Consider the following 8,651-nt stretch of genomic DNA (forward strand, 5'->3'; position numbering starts at 1 on the left):
GCTGCTTGCAGTAATTGTTCCATGATCCGTTTTCTCACAGCCCAGCGCCGCTTAGGGCTAATCATTATTCTCTTTGAAGATTTACAGCTGTTCGTACCTCCGAGGAGAATACAAGCACACGACTGTGTTTGAACATGACGTTTCAAATGCACTGTCCTTGGAAGTGCCATTTGGGACCGGAGAAAGCGGCCGCGATGTTTGTCTCTTGAAGGGCTACTGCTGGGGGTTGTTGCTCTGTCAGTTTGAAACAGCCATATGAGGGGAAACTGAGGCAAAAGGAGATTAAGGGGAAAGTGAAGCTCTGGGTAAGGAGTGCTGGAACAGCCTGGGAATATCCCGATGGTCACAAATCTTCCCTGTTTTGACTATCCTGCAGGAGGGCAGTAGCTGGTTCATTAGTGTCTTTATCTGGAGAGGTTCAGTCTCCCCATGGTGGCACTGAGGGGGGTGCAGACGGTGACCCATTCCTCCTTTTCCAAATCCCACCCAGCGAAGGAGCCACTTCCCTCTGCTCTGAGCGGGGGCCCTGCAAATGGCACAGGGCATCGGGAGCAGCTGCCCCATGCGAGGGGCTCGGGGCGGTTCCCCCGCTCCTCGCAGCAGCTGGCCTCGTTGGGACGATGGCACCCCAGCAGAGAGCAGGTCCTGCCCCTTTTAGCACCTTTCCCAGGGCTCCAGGTTGTCCTGACACCATTAACAACACTGTGAAGCCCCAGGGGGACCGAACAGCCATTTCAAAAGCAATCAGCCCATGTCTAGAGAAATGCCTTTTCTCTGCCATCGTACATGTACAGGGTTGTACATCCCTCTGCCATCGTGGGGTGATGCTTGCTGGCCTCGGCAGCTGCACCGGGAGCTGCTGGACTGCGGGATGGCAGTGAGGAGCCCCGGCTTCAGCACCCTCGTGCCGGCTGTGCGACACGGCAGGAGGAGGAGGTGGCCCAGGCAGGCTGGCTTCAGGTCTTTAGGGTTAGGAGGGGCATAAAAGTACAAAGTCTCCCGCAAAGTACAGCAGAAAGTACTGCAGCGACAACAAAATATCAGGAATTTCCTAATCCCCACCAGATCCTCGGCTGGGGTTTCCCAGTTTCCCAGTGCCTCACCACTGAGTTCCCCATTTCTCACTCTCTTATCAGACAAGGAATTCCCAAGTTAAAATTCAGCGGACTTCAGAAACAAATGGCAAAAGTTCCATACACACCAGGCTTGTCTGTTCTCTCCTCCCTGCCCCACACCATGTATTTCTCGGTTTCTTTTTGACAGTAAAGGAAGGCTGGAGAGGTTTGGGTTCTGCTTTCTTAATAAAATTCCCCCTTGACAAGGGCAGGACTGTTCGGGTGCTGCCTGCCCCTGTGAGGCACTTACTGGGGTCCTCACAGATGCGTTTTGTCTCCTCTCTGAGGTTAGGAAACTTTGATGATGACTTTTCCTCTCCAAGATTTTAGCTGGTCTCCAAACTACTCTGTTAATTATAAGCAGCACAGAAAAGGCTGGGACGTGGGGACAAGGGTTTTGAGTGAAGCTCCCTTCTGCTCCAGCTTTCCTTCTCCCTACTTGCATAAAGCGATGCCAAATGAAATCTCTTATGTAATAGTAAACAAGCAAGCAACAAATAATTTAAGCCTTAAAATAGCAGCAAACTCCCTTTTCCAAAGCCACATTCTTAATTATTCAGTTTTCTCTCCCTTTCACCCACCATCCTTAGCGTCATCCTGCAGACAAGGTTTTGTCCAGTGCAGGGAATTCTACTGCAATGAGGCAAATAAATAACTGTTTGTGTCCGCCCTGTCTGAAGCACTGTAGGAACTGTAGAGCTGTCGGCTCTCATCCTCCTGGGCTACATTAGAAGACATCAAAGCCCATGTTCTTTAATGTTTCCTAGTCCTTTCCCAAACTGTCCCTGCTGGTCATTTGTTCTGAAACTACGTCCTGCTCAAACAGCATGCAACAAGATTTGTATTTAAAATACGGCTTGAGACTCCCCACAGCCGGGACCGAACTACAAGAAACCTGCGACTGTGGCTGGCTGAAGCGAAGGACGGGCAGACGGAGAGACGGACAGAGAACGGAGCATCCCCCCTTGCCATAAACCTGGCTTCTGCTGACCCTACGCCACCAGGCTGCCGGAGCCCGTGAAGCCAGCACCCTGCTCTGCCGCGCTGAAGCCAGCACCCTGCTCTGCCGTGCCGAAGCCAGCCTGCTTTTGGCTGGAGCTGATGGTCAGCAGCCAAGCAATTAAATTTCCCCTCCACCCCGTAGCACAAACACAAAAGCCTTCCAGGAGCACTGCTCCGCTTTCGGCACCCTTGGCCGGGAGCTTGCGCCCGGCCCATCCGTGCGGCACTAAGAGGAGAGATGCCGCTGTGGTTTATGCTCACGGGTCACCGTTAATACCCGCAGCCGGCAAAGGCTTTGCTGAATTGCAAACGCTTCGCTCGAGACATCAGTTTGCAGGCCAGGAGGAGCGTGTTGCTGTTGTAAACCCAAGGCAGCTTCTCCGAATCCATGGGGTTACGCTAGATTCACGAGGAAATTAGGGAGCAGTGGCTCTTTGGCATCACAAAGGCCCATCTTTAGGACCGATGCTCGTTCACAGCTCCCTGCCATCACCAGAAGAAAGCAAACATCCTTGTAAAGCCAGGCTGCGGTCACCAACTTGCCATGGTTAATACAAGCTTACGCACTATTTTTTTCTGAATGACAGAGCAGAATATTCAAGAATGAACCTTGAATGAAAGTGGGCTCCTTGAATGAAAGTGGGTTCCTGCCCACCTGGCTCGGAGAAGGCTTTTAAAGGGCCTTGGACAAGCACCTCCAGCCGGCTGACCCTGGAGTTAAGCAATCGCTCAGCCTGGAGCACTGCCCTGGTTTTTGTGCTGTTTTCTCACCCATACCACAGAGCGATGTGAGTACCAAGGCTTGTTCTGACTACTGGTCCTTCTCTTTTCACAGAATCCCAGACTGGTGGGGGTGGGAAGAGCCCTCTGGAGCTCCCCCAGTGCCACCCCCACCAGAGCAGGGGCACCTCCAGCAGTGGCACAGGACGGCGTCCAGGCGGGTTTGGGATGGCTCCCGAGGGGGAGACTCCCCCACCTCTCTGGGCAGCCTGTGCCACTGCTCTGCCGCCCTCACGGGAGAGAAGGCCCTCCTCAGGTGGAGATGGAACTGCCGATGGTCACGTTTGTGCCGTTCCCTCTTGTCCTGTCACTGGGCACCACTGGAAACAGACTGTTCCCATCCCCCCGGCACCCTCCCTTTAAGGACTTATCAGCATTGATAAGATCTCCCCTCAGTCTTCTCTTCTCCAGACTGAACAGCCCCAAGTCCCTCAGCCTTTCCTCGTAAGAAAGATGCTCCAGTCCCCTCATCTTTGTAGCCCTTTGCTGGACCCTCTCCAGCAGTTCCCTGTCCTTCTTGACCCGGGGAGCCCCGAACTGGACACAATACAATGTGGCCTCACCGGGGCAGAAGAAACTTCCCTCCTGAAGAAACCAAACCACCTCATTCTCCCTCTGGTTTCAGCAGCCCATGCCATATTTCGGGGCAGGACGTAGTCCTCCATGATCACGCCTTGGATCACAACAGCAGAGTTCGGCACAGACTGAATTCGTTCCCATGATAGTCTACGACACCAGTCTGGTATTTCTTGGCAAAAAGGCACAAAGTAATGAAATGCGCCTGGGGATGGGGCAGGTAGATGCAGAGACATGCACGGGAGATGGCAGCGTGCCGGCGTTTGCTTGTGTGCGCAGCCAGCGCGGACTTGACGCAGGAGCCTGCAGGCTCTGGTAGTAACAGCTATTTAAAGTGATGATGGAATTATTAAAAAATGGCAACACTGGTGCATGAGTGGGCAGAAGAGCAGGAGATGAGCAGCTCCACAGCCTTCTCCCAGCTGCAAGATGCTCAGCACCCCGGCCAGCCAGGCTCTGTCCCCTGGCTGTACCCTCGCATCTCTTGCCTAGGGACTCCTCAAGTGACCACTGAAAATTCTGTGACTTTGGTCGTACATCCCAACTAAAGGACCAGAGACCTGGATCCAGGTGTATGCTCCATCCTAGGAAGAAAACACAAGCACAGCAGCTGTAAGCGGGGTTTTGGTTGGGCACCGGGCAGGAATTGCCGTGTCCTTTCCCAGCTCTGGGGCAGACATTTGACTTTGAAGCGCGGCTGCCCTCGAGTGGTGTCTCAGGGGCAGGAGTGAAGCCCATTAAAGGGATGCACGCTTGCAACACAGCTCCAAGACAAATGTTTAAACACGACTACCCATAGTTTCATCAGTTCCCCTCCCTCCTCCTCGCCCCACATGTGCCCAGCCTGCTTCACGCTGGGAGGTATGAAAGCAAATCCAGCTGAGTCCTTTTGCTGGGTTTTTTTTTTTTGTTCCAGTGAAATGCAAACAACAGCCTGAAAGAATTTCCTCCTCAAGCCCCAAGTTAGGCCCCAAATTAGCCATTCAAAAGCACCAGGGTTTTCTTTCCATAGGAAACGCTGCAGGAGTCTCAGGCACCAGCAGCCCCCAGTCTCCAAACACCGCGTTGGCCAGGCTCAGGCCTCTGCATCTCAAGAAGGAGCCAGGTCTCAGTGGCACAGTGGAGGACGGTCTCCAAGCCAGCCTCAGGTCTCCGCAGCGATGCAGCTGATTTCATATTCTAGACGTCGCGGGATTTAAACAGCTAAAGCGAGAAGAGTGCAAGACACCTCCCCTTCGACCACCTCTGCCCCTCCAGAGATGTGGGGTGGAAGAGCCCCTGCCATCCCCATCAGCCATGTGCAGGGGCGGATGGATCCCAGATATCACTTGAAAGCCACGTAGTGACATACACCTCTACCAGCTAATTAACACTGATTATTTCCAACCCTACATAGCGCAAGGAGGGTGCTATAGAAATGCAGGGAGCCGGGGAGAGGCAACTCCCCCCTTTCATGCCCACAGAAGCTATCCCCAGCTGGGGCACCAACCACCCCCCAAATTGCTCCGCAGTCACCACTGGACTCCTCTGTCCTACAATGACCAGGACCAGAGACAGAAGCTGTGGTGGCCCAGCAGGTGAGGAGCAAGAGAATGAGGAAGAAGCTTGGAGAAACCAATCAGCCCGCGCCAGAATCCCATTTGGAGTGTTTTGCTCCTGTACTTGAAGGTGAATGATCTCATCGAAGAAGCATCAAAGGCAGCAAACCATTTCTGCAGGTGAATGAACAACAGAGCCAGGCTGAGAACCGCGGGACAAGCCGAGACAGGTCACGGCACAAGGCAGAACCGGGGTTTGGCCGCAGGGAGGTTCGAAGCTCTGGGCTGCCTCGTGGGAATTTCTTTTAAAGTCAAGGCTGGGGAGGAGCATTGGTGAGTAATTGCTCCATGGCAGGTCCAAGAAGTGAATAATTTTCCAAGAATAAAGGTTAAAAGCCTACAGACTCCAATGAAAGGCGCTCTATAAATAGGACTAAGTAGGCAGAGCAGTGGGAATAACGGGCAAAAAACCTTGGTGTGGAAAAGGGGTGGAAATAATCTGACACCCACATCACGATTGGACATGTGGTCACCTCTGCTGAGCAGATGTTTTACATGAGCTCACATTGCAAAGAGTTCTGGGTTTGGGGTTTTTTTTTTTTTACAAACAACTTTCAGACACCCCTCTGAGAGCACATCCCGTTGCACCTCCTGCCCAGTGAGAGCAGTGAGCTGCCTGAAACCATCCTACCCCAGCGGTACGTGACTTGACTTGTCCCTGGACCACAGCATCATGCCGGTGCGGGGGACAAGGCACCAGGACAGCAGCTGAAATTTGGTGTTGCTCAAGCTATCACATGGGACAACTTCTGCTGTGCCCAGAGCAACTGGAGGAGCTTTCCTACCCATTTCTGTCCTTTATCCCTTGGTGGGGACAAGCAGGGTGCCCTGGCTGGGTGCAGGCAGGAGAGCTGGTGGGCAGGGACAGCCTTGCTGCCCGCACGGGTGCTGCACAGCGGAGCTCTGCCTGCCTGCCCGTGCACAGACGTGCGGACCAACATCTCCTTCTTTCACTCAAACAGGAAAAAACATCCATCCTGAGGACATTTATACCTCCTTCCAGTTTTCCTGTTGCTGGTCAGTGCTTTCTACAATCACTAGAAAGAGGGGTGGGGTGCCGGACAGCATGATCACATACACTTTTTGGTTCTTTAAATGGCAATAACCCATCGGCAATAACAGGCTGCAAATGAGCTAACGCTGCTCAGAGATCTTCTAGTCACTGTGGATGTAACTGTGCAAATGTCAGCTCAGAGCTTATGACAAAAAGGCATCCTGAGGAATGGCTGCGAGTGGTGCGGAGGTGATGCTAGAAAAGCCCATCCTGTGTTTGCAGAAATCCGCTGTGTGCTCACGTCTCGACCGCTGCCAGTGGCGCCGGTCACCTCTGAAAAGACACAGATAAGTGAGAAAAAGGGCTGGGTGTGGGAGCAGATGGTGCATACAGCTGAGCTTCCACACGAGGAAAGACTGAAGAGAGGAAAATGTCAGCTTGGAAGAGCAACAAAAACCTGCGAGAGCTCCACAGAGGGACAAGGTACTCTCTAATTCACAAAGCACAAAAATTGGGGTCCCAGATGCAATTAGCAAGTGACAGGTTGAAAACCAGCAAACGTCTTCTGCACAGACACGTAAGGGAGTCGTGGACCTCATCGCCAGGGGATGCGGTAGGAACCAAGTGAAAGCATACTTTGGAAAAGGGTTTAAAAACCCACCTGGAGGATGGGTCCATGCTATTAGACTCGAGAGCCCAAGTTTAGACTCGAGAGCCCAAGTTCAGCGAGTCGGTCGGCCGGCCGCGGTGCTGCACGCCTGCTCAGCCTGGCTGCGCTGGCTGATCTGCAGTTGCAGATGCAAATCCAGCAAAATCAGATGATTTACAGGAGCTTTGCAATTGTGTCCAAGGTTAGAAGCGGGGCCCAGATCTGCACATCAAAACAGATTTCCCATAAATTACTATGTTAAGGCTTTTCATAAAAGTTTAACAGCATGAAGTATGATTCATGAGGAACCTGTAATGTTTAATTAAAGGGGTGAAACTGATCCTGCTGTGAAAAACTTCCAGATCCTATGCCAAGCTCATCATTGACTTAATTTATGGGACGTAAACAGGCCAGAAAACGGCACAAGCTGTAAAGTCGTGTAACTTTTGCCAATTTGGGATACAACGGCTGCGCAAAGGGAGGGTGATTTACAAACTAAATGAGACGAAGGCGGAGGTGTAGGAAGACAACAGTGAATAAAGTCCTGGGCAGCACCAGATGGGAGGATCTAACCTATCCTCTGCTCCAGCTGCTCATTTTGCTACAGCCCCGCTTTCTGCCTCTTGGCATGAAGGTCACCGATCTTATACAGCCATGAAACTCCCCATTGGCTTAAATTACACGTGTCCTTCAGGCTTCTAACCCTAGATATCAAACCGTCAAGGCTGCCATGTCAGTGAGACGGACGTAACTTCTGGTCTAACTCCAGCGAAACTGATAGAATTACTTTGGACTTACACCAGTACCACCCCCCCTGCACCCCACCCGCTGCCGGGGAACGTTTCTCCAGTTTCCCTGGGGCTCTGGCTTTCTTGCCCTGTGCATGCCTCTCGGCGTAACCATGCCCATGGCGGGATGCAACGTGTGCCCAAAAAGGGATTCTCAGTATTATTCATATGGAAAAAATGCTGTGGGATTGCTTCCCTTCATGTAACTAACTGGTCCCATGACCTCAGTTTCATGATTCTTGATTTCTGAGTGAAATAATTTCCAATACCGAGAAGGGAGAGGCTGCCGGGTTTGTGGGGAAGGCAGCGGGGAGGCTGCAGTGAGCAACTGCTTGCAAAAGAGACCGGCTTGGGAGCCACACCTAAGATGAGCTTGGCTCCAGCCCTGCCTCCTCACACCATCTTTTCGGTGCCTTTTTATAGCACCCATGAGCAACCAGTGAACTGGGACCCTGAGCACCACCTAAGAGCCACAGAAACCTGTTGCTGGAGACGCCTTGGATGGGGTGTTCACCGGTCCCTAAATAGAGCAGCTCTCCACTTACGTGGAAAAGAGGGAGGCGAAGAATTCAAAACTCAGAAGGGAGAGGTCACTGCAGAGCTACTCGAGCTGCAGTTTCACAAACGCTTTAAATATCACTCCCTGCTGTACTGCCCAGGCCGGGGCAGGGGAGGGAAAGCTGAAACAGCTCAAGGACTCAGGAAAAAAAAGAGGTGAACAAATAGAGGGGAACGACAGGAGCGGCTCCAGCTCTCTTCCTTCCCTTGGTCCCTGTGGGAATGAAGATTTTGCAAATAAACCTGAATTTGGGTACTAGAGAGTGAAAGGAACCGACACGGCAATCAGGTGGTTCATGTCACATCCCTGAAGCGTCCCAGGGCAGCCCCAGGCTGCAGCGGCACAGCTCAGTACCTGGGATGAAACCCAGCCTGGCTCCTGTTCCCTCCCCGCCTCGGGAAGAAGGCTCTCACCAGGCTTCAGAAAGACACCAGGTGCACAAGAGGGATTTCAAAGCAGAAGAAAACAAATCGAAAAGGCAAAAATATACGCAAAAAAGCCCAGCCCAAGACTCCTGGGCGCAAAAAGCATTGCAGGTGCCAGGAACACCTATGCAAGGGGAATATTTAAAGATACACACCAGCTCACTG

The 8,651-nt window shown here is 52.4% G+C and overlaps 1 protein-coding gene across 1 annotated transcript in view; it reads left to right on the top strand.

Annotated features, from left to right (window-relative positions):
• Positions 1–8,651, top strand: part of OAZ1 (ornithine decarboxylase antizyme 1) — a 33,334-nt gene that overhangs the window by 6,314 nt on the left and 18,369 nt on the right.

The sequence above is a fragment of the Charadrius vociferus genome, unplaced genomic scaffold (genome assembly GCF_000708025.1).
Source record: "Charadrius vociferus isolate BGI_N301 unplaced genomic scaffold, ASM70802v2 scaffold1225, whole genome shotgun sequence".
Lineage (NCBI taxonomy): Eukaryota > Metazoa > Chordata > Aves > Charadriiformes > Charadriidae > Charadrius > Charadrius vociferus.